The sequence below is a fragment of the Callospermophilus lateralis genome, chromosome 20 (genome assembly GCF_048772815.1).
Source record: "Callospermophilus lateralis isolate mCalLat2 chromosome 20, mCalLat2.hap1, whole genome shotgun sequence".
Taxonomy (NCBI): Eukaryota; Metazoa; Chordata; class Mammalia; order Rodentia; family Sciuridae; genus Callospermophilus; species Callospermophilus lateralis.
In genome coordinates this window covers 17898244-17910329 of record NC_135324.1, presented here as the reverse complement: position 1 = coordinate 17910329, position 12086 = coordinate 17898244, and the positions used below count along the sequence as shown (strand labels likewise).

General features: G+C 49.6%; 1 protein-coding gene across 5 annotated transcripts in view; it reads right to left on the bottom strand.

The window, feature by feature from the left end:
* The window catches only part of Foxp1 (forkhead box P1), a 523563-nt gene that overhangs the window by 367840 nt on the left and 143637 nt on the right, over positions 1-12086 (bottom strand). The window contains exon 1 of one of the 5 annotated variants that reach the window (XM_076841221.1): positions 11346-11446. The exons of the other annotated variants lie outside the window; for them this stretch is intronic. The gene's annotated coding sequence lies outside the window, so the exon portion shown is untranslated. Of the gene's footprint in view, positions 1-11345; positions 11447-12086 lie in introns of those variants that run through there. 5 annotated transcript variants of the gene reach the window in all.

Below are 12086 nucleotides of genomic sequence, written 5' to 3'. Positions count from 1 at the left end.
TGGGGCTATGCACAGGTATGTGCACATGGGTACAAATATAGCATACGTATTCCACAAGGCATCAGACTCCTTTACCATAGGTCCTTCTCTAACAGCATCCCAACTAGTGAAGAAAAAAATGACTACAAAACAGATTTAAGAAAAGTTGCCTACCTACTATCCCACCACCTCCCCCATGCACTCTAGAAATAAGGAATTCAGGCAGAGCCCACCTAAGCAACCATGTGGGTGTTCTGAAAGCTCCAACACCCTGTGCATTTCTCCAAACTCCATAACTTCTGCCCAATGCAGGAGACCACAGCCCGACTTCCACCCAGGCAGAATCACTAATGGCCTAGGGAGAAGGAGGGGGACCAATCCTTTGACAACCCACAAGTTTCTGCCAGGTAGCAGGACAAGGGCTCCCCCACTACAACATGACCATGGAGATGCACAGAGACAGAGAAGCCAGGGGATCCAGGCCATGGGGCGAAACCCTAAGGGGGTGGGGGGTGGAGCTTTCACTCCTAATGTCACTTGCCCCCTCTGCACCCACCTTAACTGTCCCGATCACTCCCTACAGCAGACCCTACAGAGAGGACAAGCCATGAGTCGCCAAAAAATTCTCCCCTATGCTAGTTGGATAAAAACCCAGCAAATAACTACCATGATATCATTTGTTCACCTGAAGATAATGACAGTGCAGTCAAACAACAAGTTGAAATGGTATCGCAGACACTGAAGCCAACAAGGGTGACGTCAGCACGTCCCACCATGGTCAGAAGATGCAAAAACTCACTAAAAACTACATAGGCTTCCACTGACCACCCGACTGGGAGGATTTGGGGGCTGAATTCATTCTTAAAATATTTTTGCCAAGTACATGAAATGGATTATGTTCCTGCCACCAATACTGAGGTAGATCTTACCCATCTCAGTACCAGAGGTTGGAGGGACATCAATTAAACTATTTTCAAAAATTTCATAAACTCAATCTAAAAGTCAGATGATTAACTGAAGTATTTCTCAGGTGCACATTTTCTAACTAATTCATAATTTTTGCCTCATGTTTACCTTTATCTGGATACAAAACCTCAGATTTTCAGAAGGTCCTTGGGAAGTAGAAGAGACAGATGGGTTTTTTTTTTTCCTTTTTTTACCCAAAAGGTTTGTTTAAAAAGAAAACAAACTAGCCAGGTGCAGAGGTGCACGCCTATAATCCCAGGAACTTGGGAGGCAGAGGCAAGAGGGTGACAAGTTCAAGAGCAGCCTGGGCGACCTAGTGAGGTCCTAACCAACTTGATAAGACTGTGTCTCAAAACAGAAAACAAAAAACAAATTTGAAAAGGGATGGGAACGTACCTCAGAGGCAAAGCACCTCAGAGACAAAGCACCTTGGATTCAAATCTCAGTGCCAAAAAAAAAAAGGAAGAAAAAATTCAAATGTCCCCATATCAGTAACATACATTGAAAAAATAAGAAGAGGTCTTACGTATAGCCAATCTACTTGGGTAGGAATTAGAAAGTAGCTCTATAGACAAAAGCAAAAAATAAAATCACAATAAAAACCAGCATTCAGAGAACATATAAGGAGAGAAGCCTGAATTTTGTAGACACAGAAGGGTCTTTGGCCACCAGTATGGTTGTGTGGTCATGGGTGTGCCTCACGTCCAAAGAGGGGGTCTTCCTACTCAAAAAAACTTTGGCATTTAGATCTTTATTAAAAAAAAAAAAAAAAAAAAAGCTTATCTGAGACACAGTTCTCTAGCTACACGTGAAAGAACCTGTGTGCACTCACTTTGTCTGCATTGATCAACCCCCTGCACACCGACCCCTGCACCCTAACAGCTCCAAGGGTCAGAAACGTCTTTGAAAATGAGCTGAGACTAGGAACTGCCATTCTCAGGCCTTCGAGCAGACGGGATGGCCTTTGCCAGCCACCTTGGGAGCCCTCTGAACTGGGTTGATGCCCTCCTTCTCCAAGTCTCCTTAGGACCTACAGCCAAGAGGAGGCTCTGCCTACTGTGTCCATGGAGGGACACTGCTGGGACATGGTTATGCTTGACTCCCAGCTCCTGTCCTGCCCTGAGGCTACCACTCAGGAGTCCAGGCCTTCATTACCTGGTAGGGTGACAGGCTGACTGAATGTACCCAACCAGCCTGGCAAGTCCAGTTCTGGGCGTTTAATCTAAAGGAACTTCCGTGCAGGAAGTTTATTGCAGTAAGTAACAACAAGGATAAATGTCCACGCACAGTGGGATGACTACTACACCTCACTGTCCAGGATACAATCCCACACAGACTCCGGGCTGGGTGAGCGCGACCCAGAACGCTGACCCACACCTCCTCCTACAGAATGGTTAATTAGGAAGCAGAAGGCAGCCAGGAGGGTTTGCTCCTGTTAGTAAACTAGACTCTCAAAAGATGTTACCTAAGTCAGTGGCGAAATTGGATGGGACAAGGTGCCCAAACTCCTGATGGCATTTAATTCTGAGGAGTGTGAAGAAAAAAGGCAAAAGGGACCTTGAATCTAGAAGGACGAGGGTCAAGTGTTCGCACAGGCTCCTCCCGGGCAGAGGGACTTGCACTCTACCTTTTACAGGTCTGGGGCTCTCTGCCCATGCTAGATCCCGCCAACTGGGTTCTGCAGATGGTTTGAAAATCAATCAAGGAGGCTGACTTGTGAACACGGCCTGGGGCCTGTGTCTTCCTCATTAGATAAGAGATTTTACAGACAAAGCCAAATCAGCTTCTCAAAAGAGAAAGTTGGGTTGTTTTGTCTTGGTTTTGATGATTCCAGCGAGGAGAATGAGACACCAAAAGACAAAAAGCCCAACTCCGATGTCTTAAAAAATAAAACACAGGGCTCACCCTGCCAGCCTTCAGCTTCATGGCCACTAAGTGGCTAAGAGACCAAAGGCCAAACACAGGAGAACAGTTCCAAGATTTGGACTGGGATTAGAGAAGGAATATCGGCAAGATAGAGACAGGCCCCACTTCTGGAAGAGTCCATGTCACTCCAATAAAGAGAAAGGACGCAAAAGAATGGCAGAACTCCAAGTGCGATAAAAAATGCCCATCGGAAAGATGCTCTGTGAGGAGGAGAGTACTGCTAAGACAATCCAATCCAATCTTAGCATCTGCTCTCAGTGACACTGACCCCCATGCTATTGCTAAAAACAAATGACATTCTGGCAATGCCCTATGGACAGCTACCTTCCAGGAGGGCCCCAGCGTCAGGACCCCAGGGGGCACCAGGTTATTTCTCTCAGAAGAAGGACTTGGTGTTAGATCGGATATTAACTTGTTTCCCAAGAATTACAGGGCCAAAGCGCAGATTTTCTTAGTGACACTTGACCAGGTTTCTGAAAATGTTGTACAAAGGCCATTAAATAGAAAAAAAGAAACATAATTGTTGACTTTAAATACGCAGGCAAAAGTCACAGTAAATAACAATAATTTGCCTGGAATATTGTTCCATACAGCATTTCACAGAAATCCAGCATACAATTTGCGAGAAAGTGCAGGCAAATTAATTGTATACTTTCACCTTTTCTTCTCAACTCACATATGAGAAGAATAACATTTTACCCCATGCAGGGAAGCCCCACAGGCTGCATAGGGTTCTGAAAAGAAACTAATCAATAGTATCAACTGAACCTGAGATTAGATTAAATGGCAGACAGAGGCGAACAGCCTATGACTGCTAAGAGCCGTCATTCCCAGGGCTTTCAACCTCCTCTTTCCTGACGGCAGGCAATGGGGCAATATGGTCTGTCCTGCAGAGATGGAATCCAGTGGGAAATGCCACCCCCACCCCGGGGCTGACGCTGGTAATGGTTTCTGCAACCTCCAAAGACACCAATCCCGCAAGCAGTGCTGGTTTCCAGGTCCACACACGTCTTCCTGGAGACCCCTGCGTGGAGATATCACCAGGACCCAGCAAATCAGGCTCGGCCCTGACCCAGAGCAAGACCCAGTGGGCACATCTGGGCTACCTTGCTTTTCGTGTGAAACTGGACCAGCCACTGGACTCTCCCAGATGGCCTCCTCCATACAAGGCAGGTTGAGCAACAGGAATGGTTGTGAATTCTCGGTAGGTCAAGCAGCCAGGCGGTGTACCTACAGCCTCTGCAGGAATCTAGAACGCTCTACCGTGCAGCACCACGAGAAGAGCAAAACCAGGAGCACCGTGGGTCGTGTAGCCGCCACACGAGATACGCATTCCCGTTCACCTACCTGGAACACACACCTGACAGAAGCTCACACCTCTGCCTGTTGCAGACGGGACCTCTGGGTAGGAGAAGGACCTGCCCAGCCTGCCGGTGGACAAGGCACATGCTGGGGGCGAACAGGGGCGAGGGAGCTAATCTTACAGGAGGTCAAAGCTGAGGCCCGGAACAAGCGCTCTTCATCCCAGCTGTCCTGTGGAACCAACCATCTGGGAAGCTCAGACATTTCTACTGTCCGGGTCACCCTCCAGGCCCATTGAATTGGCACACCTTGGCCGGGCGTCTGCATCCTCTAAAAGCTTTCTGAGCCATTTCAACCTGCATCCGTGTCGGAACAGCTGTCTCCATCTCCACACAGACCAGGCACAGGGGCCCTCCCCGGTGTATCAGCTTCCCCTTGCTGCTGTAACAAATTACCACCAACTTTATGAGTTAAAACCACACACATCCTATCTTGGAGTTCTGGGGGTACCAAGTCTGCAGTGGGTCTCTGTGGGCTAATTTGGAGGCTGGTACTGCATCCAGGGAAAGAACCGGTTTCCTGCCTTTTCCCAGCTTCTGGAGGGTGCCCGAGTTCCTGAGCTCACGGTTCCATTCCTCCATTCTCCATTTTCAAAGCCCTGGTCCTCTTCATGCCGCCAGCCACTCGGCTCTCTCTTGAGCCTCTGTCTTCTGCTAAGGACCCTTGTGATTCCACTGGGGCCACTCAGGTCACCCTGGACAGTCCCCTTCTCAAAGCCAGGTGACAAGCAACCAAAATTGCCCCTTGCCACCCAACATGGCACAGTCCCAGATTCTAGGGGTGACGTGCAGACTTCTTTGGGGGTGCCATTCTGCCACACCTGATAATTCTGCCTCCAGATCAGAATCACGGGCAAGAGGACGCATCCTGAAGGTGACTGTGAAGTGGGTCTTGGTAGACGGGCCTCCAGCTTGCTCCGCCATCTCCTGGGGTGTGCATTCTATCAGACGCCTTAGCTTAGGTACCTACAGCAATGTGTGGAGCACAGGCAGGGCCCAGAGGCATCTGCAGGAGGAAGGACCCTGCCCGTCCCGCCCACCTGGACATTTCCGTCTGCTGCACCCTGGTGCTCCACAAGGTAAGAGAACCAGCACCGCTGCTCATTGGACAGTCACAGGAGAGAGCTCTGCTTGCTTCTAAATGCAGCAGCTCTGCTCTGCTCCGGCATTAGGGATGACATGCCACCCATTCTCTCAGTCACACACACGCCTGCATCTAATTTTGCAAGAGTTTGGAAGTAATATGTCCAATAACTTGAATCGTCTTTGCCAGTGGCCACCACAAAAACAAATTACTTTCGGTGGGGTGTGTTTCACTGCGTTTGTACGTGGGGATGTTTTTCTGAGTTTGGGGGAATGGGGGAGGAGGGGACACTTATTTTTAAAAAATCATGCTTCTAATCCTTAAAAAGACTAAAATAGTTTCCTCCTTTCATAACCTGTCATCACGCATGTTTTTCTAAAATTAAACACATATGGCTCAAGCCAGAGTTACATTATGCACCATATTATGTAATTATCTTTTCAATTTATTACTCCTCAAAATAGAAAAAGATTAGCCCATGTTTCTTAAGTCTGAGTAAACATATGGCCTGAGGATTGTAAATGACATCCTATCTTTAAAAGAAGTTCCAAGACTACACAACACACAATACTGCTTTTGGAACAGCTCGATGTGGGATGAGGATTGTAAGAGAGAGAACTTCCAGAGTGTGCATGTGCGTGCATACATCTTTTCGCTTTCCGGCCATGTCTTTGACGCCATGAAACATCCCTGCTGGTAGATCATAAACAGCTCAATAGTAAGGACCAAGAAATTCTCCATTTCAGCATTTCCTATTAGGCTACTGCACTTGGGTCTGGTTTAATTCATGAGGAAAAGGTTCCCAGGCATCTGGGTGTTCATAAAAGAGTGATCTGTCCCAGCGACTCACAGGCCTGCTACTACTCCTCCAGCAGGCTGTGCACACACCACGCTCCGTCTCCCTGGGGACTAACGCCCTCCTTTGAGGTCCTGCACTTGATCATTGTCCTTTCTTCCTCGTCACGGGGAGCTCCATCGAGCAGGAGCAGCGTGGCCTCCAAAGATTCCCTTCCTGCAGCTACCTTGAACATGATCCTGGGGGTTTCTGCAGAGCATGGCATGGGCAGAATCTGAAACACCGTCTTCTTCAGGGGGGTTGGGCTCTGAAGACTTTTCATTTGCCACAGGTAGAAATCTTGGCACAGGGCTGTCCAGCATCAAGGAAACGTTTCAGGAGGCTCAAGTCCATTGGATGGTTCAGAAATGAAATACGGTACCTGGGCCTCTGCTGCCCTTCTGCTTCCCTTAACCAACTGGTGAGGATGGTTTAAAAAAAATAATAACTTTTTAAAGAAAGGGACTTGTAAACCGGCTGATGGGGCTGGCCCAGATCCCTTACCACGCACCCATCACCATACTCAGGATCTTAAGACGCACTGTGCTCTGAGTGTCTGGCAGGAAATCGTGGATTCCAGAAGACTCTTCCTCAGGCAAATGTAATTCTCAATGGGTCAGCTACAAAGCAATGCAGCTACAAAGCAAAACACAAGAACCAAGTGTCTAATCAGGTGTGGTGGCACCCAGCTATGATCCCAGCCACTCTGGAGGCTAGGGCAGGAGGATGGCAAGTTGGAGACCAGCCTCAGAAATTTAGCCAAGACCTTATCTCCAAAAGAAAAAAAAAAGGTTGGGGATGAGGCTCAATGGGAGAGCGCCCCAAGGTTCCATTCTCAGTATCAGAATAAGAAACGAAGACAGAGCCATACATCTGATAACGTTTTCCTGATCAGAGAGGAACCTCTCAGATGAGGCTGTTGACATCCAAGGTGGACACCTGGAGATCATGATGGTCATCCTCCCTATTTGCGCCACAGGGATAGGCAGGGGCAGGGGCCAGGTTCTCAGCGACTCCTGACTGTTCCACACTACCACAGCTGCAGTCTAGTGTCTAGTTGTCAGGGCGAGATCACAGTTCAGCAGAAATAACCCACTAGATCAGCTGGGAAAAGACGTAGCATAGAGCCACCTCGAGGCCAATCCTTTGGGCTGTGTTCTCTGTTACTGAATCTCTGCATCCAGAAGGTCCACGCCCAGGGAGCCTGCACCTCGGACTTGTGTTCCCCAGAGACGTCCAGGGCCATGCAACCAGGAAGGAGGACGGAACCTCACCCTCTCAGGAGCCACAGGCCCTTTTTCTTCACAGCAGGCTCTCCCTGGGGACCTTGTGCTTCCCGTTCTCTTTCAGAACGCTCCTCTCCTTGAGTACCCCCAAGGCCCGCTGTCCGATCTTCTTTCGTGTTCCTGATGAAAGCAGCCATCGCTCTTGCTAGCCTTTCCCCTGTACTCTGCCTTCTGTGTTTCCTGGGCACCACTTACCCAGGGGACACGTCACACCCTGGTCCGCCTCCTGTGTCGGCCTCCTATCTCAGATACACGTCCCACCCCGTGTTGGCCTCTTTTCTCAGATGCACATCACACCCTGTGTCCACCTCCTGTCGCTGACACAGCTCTGCAAGCTCCGGGATGGGCTTGATCCACTGCAGTTTTCCGGGCATGTGAAGCAGAACCCAGAGGGTGGGCAGCAGTCAGGAGGGACTGGATGAACACATGAATAAGTAAAGAGTGAGGGACAGTGAACTTGCCCATCCAGAAGCCCAGGAACTCCACAGAGGGTGGCAGGCAGCAGGCAAGCTGTCCGGTCCACGGCAACAGTTACGAAGACGCCACCCAGTGTCGCCATGAAGACAGGCCTGCTCTCAGGCTCACCTCAACAGAAAGACAGTGTGGGCTGTTCTGAGGTGGGCAGCAAGAAACTTGTCAACAAAACGGGAACAGCTGCCCAGCCCAAGGGCCACATCACAGGGCCTGTCCCTGAAAACAGGAGGCCTGTGAGATACTGCGCCTCCAGAGACCTCAGGTCCTTGACCTGTGAAACACTGGCCCCCCCAGAGTCAGGGGACCCACAACAAGGCACTTGGACACGCACTGAGGCTCCTTTGAGCCCACATGACAGTTATTTTCTGTTTCAAAAAAGCAAATAATGACAAGGACAGAAAGAGGACTCTGAGATGCTGTTGCTCTTAAACGTGTTACTGAATTAATTGCCCACAATTTTCTAAAAGTAAAAAAATAAAAAAAAAAGGTACAGGTCTCCCTCAGTACCTGTGGGGACTGGTCCCAGAACACCCCATAGGTACCAACACCTGCAAGTGCTCAAGTGGCTTAGATAAAAAGGCATGGCATTGCCCACCACCCAGGGACTTTACACTCTAAGTCACTTTGAGAAGACTTAGGCTTCCCAGGACAAAGCAAATCGTGTTCTCCTGTATTATTCAGGGAATAGCGGCCAGGAGAAAGCTTGTATGTGGTCGGTACAAGCATGCTTTTCCAATCCATGGTCACTGGACGCTGGCTATGGAGCCTATGCTTATGAGTGACAGGCTGCAAAAAGTTGCTTCAAATCTGAGCTTTTTACAGTAATTACACATTTCAGGTGGTGTACTATTTTTCTTTCAAAATGTCTGCAATCTCAACAAAAGGTGGTGTGTGTCATGCCACAGCTGACCTCCCTCACGAGACTCTGTTCTTTCCGTCCACCCAAGGAGGCGCCTCTGCTTGAGCAGTGAGACGGGCACCGGACAGGTTTGGAATCTCCCCATGCGCCTGAGTCCATGCCTCCGGTGTCCTCCCAGATGTTGTGCTTCTGATGTCCCTGAGACACACATCATGAAGAATCTGGGCACATACGACAACAAGGCTGTTCCGTGATGCTCACCTGCCCAAAGCTGAAAGGTGCATCATGGTTTTGTCCTTTACAGAGAAAAAAAGCAACAAATGTCTTTTCCCAGGACAAACATTTATTGCTCAACTTTTCTTCAGAAGTGCTGACACTTGCCCATTCTTCTTCTCACATGGAAATCCCACAGCAGATACACCTTCCCTAGCGAGCGGCTGCATGAGAAGCTGGTGAGGCAAACGAGGAACCCTCCACTCCAAGAGGTGCAGGTGAAAGACGGAACACAATGAATGCACTCTCAAAGAAAATAATACAAAGGGCTGCGGATGTAGCTCAGTGCGTAAGGACCCCCATGGTGGGTTCCAGGACCCTCCACCCAGAGACCAACCTCTGTGAGTGCCCCAGTCCTTTATATAAAATGGTGTAGCAGTTGAATACAACGCAGGTGCTTTACACTTTAAATGCCATTTGGTTCCCAGTACCAAAAACACACAACAAAACATCTCTTCTCAGAAGGATCCAATGTGACTTTTTTTTTTCTTAATCCCTATGTATTCAGTATCTGTGGTTATACGTCAAGATGACCCAACATAAAGAACATCTTCAGATTGGACGGATTCGTGCAGTTTTCGGGTGTGTGCTCCAGTTCCCCCTCCAGAGGACACTCACCTATCCTCTGGAGGAGTCACTCACAGGAGGCTGAATGCTTTTTGCCACTCTTCCTGACCCCTTGATACTGACAGGTGGCAGGGAAGGTCCCCTACAGAGAACAATGTATAAAAATGGGCATCAACGAAGCCTTCCCTCAGGGTGGCAGGACAAGCGGGCACCACCACCTTCCATTAGCATGAGGGACAGCTCGGCTCCGGCACCACCTCTGCTGCTTGGAGCTCTGATCCTGGGCAGGTCACCTGGTCTCCACCAGCCAGCATCTCTGCTCCAAGGAGAACAGCTGGGTGGTGAGCGGGAACCCCAATATCTACCCCCATCAGGATAGAGGGGGACCCCCCCTTCCCCACTTCCCACTCCAATCTTTAAAATGACCTCTGTTTCCTGGACAAATAGTTCTTTCTCTTCATGGATAATCTGCTCAAAGTCCTTGGGACCTTCCCCAAGAGGGGCGAGTTTCATGGCTCAGAGGGTCAGAGACTCCTGGAACGTGGTCCTTGCGCCTGGGCACCAACCTGGGAGCCACTGGGCAAGTTACTCAACATCTCTCAGCCTAAACTACAACTCCACTGGGCTCCAGGTCACTCTGAACCAAACCACCTTAGCAATCATAGCACGGAGCTCACAGGGTGAGCCAGGGGACAAACTTATAGGGCTCAGACACCTGTGGAATTCAGGGACATGTGCTGTTCACAGGGGCCCCATGCTGCCTCTGCTGTGACCCCACTCGAGGATGACTCTGCGTGGTATGAACAGCACAGCAATTTGACCAACACGGGAGGGACCTGGGACTGGACATGAAGCCAGAGGCCACCACAAATGGGGTCTTGGACATTCAGGACACCCTTCGAAGTGAAGGTTAACCAAGAGGGACGAGCTGTTCTCAGTATTTTAAAATGATGCAACCAAATCCCCTATTTGTGTAAGCGAACCAGGAGAAGCAAAAAGAAACTTGACCTTCACACAGAGGTTGCGACCCCAACATGGGCTCATCCCGCCATCTTGTGAACCTCCACGCTTTACCATTTCACCAGGCACCACCATAATTCACAATGTCCATCATTTAAAACAACAACAACAAAAATAGATGGGGGGAATAAGCACACTTGAGGTTGAATGTGTTTGTCTAATTAAAAATATTTATTGTCCTGCTTAATTTAGGCTAACCGGCTGCAGAATTAATTTGCCACCTGTGCAGATACTTAGTAAGAATAAAAAACTAAAATAGGAATTGCAATAGGTACTTTGTCTCTTGGGATTCAGGAATGAGGGCCCACATTCACAGGGCTCCGTTCTTTTGAAACTATGGAAAGAAGAGAGGGAAGAAGCAAACAACTGAACAGGCAGAACCCAGGACTGGTCCACGGGCGATTCAGCTCATGAAAGAGCACACAAAGACCCACAGCAGGAAGGAGCTGGTTAAATTAACCAAGCTTCCTCCACAGCACTCGCCCTGCGGACCTCAGAGGTGTGGCATGCGCCCTTGCCGATGGAGGATGAGCCCCACACACCTGCACTGTCCCTCCAGGGTTGTTTGGTCTCCATCTTCCCTCCCTCCCCGGATCTCCCTGCTAATGCTTTAGGACCAAAGTGTCCCAGCACCCAGCCTGGCTGAGAGGATCATCAACGGCTCACCCACTGCCCACCCGGCCTGCCACCTGTGGACACTAGGCTCCAGTCCTACCGTATCGCGATGCATCTACTCTGGGTTTTGGTGCACAGCGGAGTAAGTTCCACGACATAGTTTTAAAGGGAAAAAGCACTCTGCCCGACAGCAAGAGCAGCCTGACCTCACTGACAAAAATGCACATGGGTGTGTGTGCTCAATGCCTAGCAGAACACAATAGGCGGAAATACCACAAAACATTGCTAGAAACTACTTTTATATCTTCCCGCCTCATTACCTATAGACTTTTTTTTTTGGCTTTTCATTTTTTGGAGCAATAGGGAAGGAAACCAGGAAACCAGTAGAAGAATCCACGGCAGGTAGCAGAGTGTGGGACAGAAGGAAATGCTGGGAGCCATTGGCACCTCCCTCCAGCTGGTGGCTCTGTGCAGAGCTACAGGTTACACCCACTCCTAGGAGCCACGGTCCCCAAGGGCACAGAAGCAACAGAGAAGCAGCCCAGTCCTCAGACCAGCTGGGTCCAGAGCACTGAATATCAGGTCAAGGACCTTCTCAATTTCCAGGAGCCTCCCTAGGGCTGTCCGAGGAACGCACAGGGGATTTCCTGTCTGCAGGCTGTTTGGTCCCTGTCACACAAAACCCAGCACATCAGGTTTCCAACGCACAGGCGGGACAGTCCACTGTCTTCTGCGTCCACACCCAGCTCAGGACCCTGCTCTGAGCCCCGAGCTCAGGAGTCAGCAAACCACAGGCAAGTGGGGCTGCCCAGGTCAGCGGTACCAACCCCCCACCCAGCAG